Source organism: Crocuta crocuta, unplaced genomic scaffold (genome assembly GCF_008692635.1).
Source record: "Crocuta crocuta isolate KB4526 unplaced genomic scaffold, BGI_CrCroc_1.0 scaffold101, whole genome shotgun sequence".
Taxonomy (NCBI): Eukaryota; Metazoa; Chordata; class Mammalia; order Carnivora; family Hyaenidae; genus Crocuta; species Crocuta crocuta.
Window position 1 is genome coordinate 7,176,689 of NW_027527956.1, and position 2,586 is coordinate 7,179,274.

The window sequence follows — 2,586 nt, forward strand, 5'->3', positions numbered from 1 at the left end:
AAACAATTATATGTTATAACTGTTGTCATTAACTTCAGGACAAGAAAAACGCATTCCCCAAACACTGGGTAGGGTTCCCTTCAGAAATCCGGCATTTGTAATGCTTGGAGTCTAACATAACTTTCTGAGCAACATTCCACAGTCTTGAATGTACTTGGGTTATATGAATTTATCTTTTCAGCTTCTGGTAGTTGAGTTGTGCCTGGGGCTCCCCAATACCGTGGCTGCTCTCTTTCCATCATGAGGAACCTTTCCTAGTTATTCCAGTGCCTGGAGCAAATGTGACCATTTTCTACATGTGTCATAGGATCGAAGGTCACATGACACCAGAGGAGCTCAGCAGGTCATCTGCCGAGTGAAGACCAGTGCCTCGCGTCAGTCAGGACCCCCGACTCTTCCATCAGCCCATCTGTTAAGCAGCGCCCTATCGCAACGATACGGGAAGACCTAGGCAGACTTGTACTTTTCTTTTACATTTATTATTCAAGGATGAGTAAGGGTTTAAGGTTGAGCCTTGGCCTCATGGCCTCTAAACTTCAAGCCACACTGGTCAGAAACATCAGAATTGAACCGAGCTCCCCTTTGTTTCCTGTCTTGGTCAACTTCAGTGAGACATGCTGAGCAAGGGTTCTCTGTCTGCTCCTCTACACCGATTCCCTTCCTTACGCCATTTTCCATTGTTCCTGGGAGAGCCTCCGTTCTATAGTAAACAAACTCATTGCTTAAGAACAACACCAGTGAGAGGCACCTGGGTGGCTCAGTCAGTTAAGCCTCCGACTTTGGCTCAGGTCATGATCTCAAGGTTCCTGGGATTGAGTCCCGTGCTGGGCTCTGTGCTGACAGCTCAGAGCCTGGAGCCTGCTTCAGATTCTGTGTCTCCCTCTCTCTCTGACCCTTCCCTGCTCATGCTATCTCTCTCTATATCAGAAATAAATAAAGCATTAAAAATTTAAAAAAAAAAAAAAAAGAACAAGGCCAGTGAAACAGCAAGAGAGAGCAGTGTTTTTCAATCGGTGGGCCAAAAATTATTGATGGGTTATAAAATTAGGTTGATTGACAACAATCGTACAAGCACAAATGAAGGAGAAGCAAATACAAAATGTCAGAAAGCATCATACTGTGTGTGTGCCTATGTTCTTCATTGTAACTTATAAACTATTTCTTACCATAGAACAAAGTCAAAACTGAAAATCCAGTGGGATATGTCACCTTCTGTTTCTGATAGTTTGAAATAATATTCAAAAGACACACGTAAAAGCACATGTTCATACAGGTAACTGAGAGAACACCCCTAGAAGGCACATGAAGAACTGAGTAGCAGCTCCAGGGCTGTGACTACATTGCAAGCACACATGATGGAGAGCGAGTGCACGGGGAGCGCAGGTCCAGATGGGGTGACCCAGAGCTTCTGTTCGTAGCCCCTGGTGGAGCCAAAGCTGGGGGCTGGAGCCTGCCCGAGTGCCGAAATCAGAACAAGCTCAGAAGTGCGGATCTTCCACCCCTGTCTGTGAGCTCCTGGCTCATGTGTGGAATAGAAAGAATCTCCCCATCGTCAGGAAGAGAAAAGAGCACTTTGTGCAAAAAAGATTGTCTCACGTGCAACACACACACACACACGCACACACACAATCTCAAAAGAAAGCCTTCTAGAAATAAATGCAAGTATAGTCACTAAGCTAAAACACTCAACGGTTGGGTCACATGACAGAAAGTGGCTGGAGAGACAGTGAGTGAATTTCAGGAGATGAACAAGGACACCGGCTGTTCCCTGGACTCAGCCTCTGTCCCCACACCCCACCTGGAACCCTCTAACAGTCAGGGCGATGGCATTAGAAGGTGGGGCCTTGGGGAGATGATTAGGTTCAGATGAGGTCCTAAGGTGGGGCCTTCCTGCCGGGCTTAGTGTCCTCAGCAAAGGGGAGGAAGGGCACATGTCCAAGCCCAGGAGAGGCATGGGGAGAGACATCTAGAAGGTGATCATCTGCGTGCCAGGTGGAGAGCCCTCACCAGGTCCAGAGCCTTGACCTTAGACTCCCAACCTCCAGAACCATGGGAAACACCTTTCTGTTGTCCGAGCCCAGCTGTCTGTGGTATTTGGTGAGAGCGGCTGGAGCCCGTGACCACAACCTAGAATAAAGTATATAACTATAAAGCATGATTGAAGATTAAAATATGAGAGAGAGTTTAAGAGCAAAAGTGAATACAAAGAAAAGATACAAAATCAATTTAGTGAGACCATCATAAGGAAAAAATAATCGGAATATGGGAGATAGCCCTTGAGAATTTTCTGGAATTGATGGGAGATGTGATACCAACAACGCAGCTAGTATAATGAAAATGAAAAGAAGGGAATAAAGATGGATTCACACTTAGGCAGAGCACAGGGAGAACATGCCCGCGGTCGGAAAAAGACAGTTACAGCAATAAGACTTTTTAACACAACAACTAAGGCCGTGAAGAAACAGAAAACCGGGATCTGGTGCGTGTGAAAACAGCCGTCATCCCGGGGAGAGCTTCCTTCCGAGTTAACACTGTGCTCTCATTTTGAGGGAAACACAGCGACATTGTGGGACGTGTGCACAGATG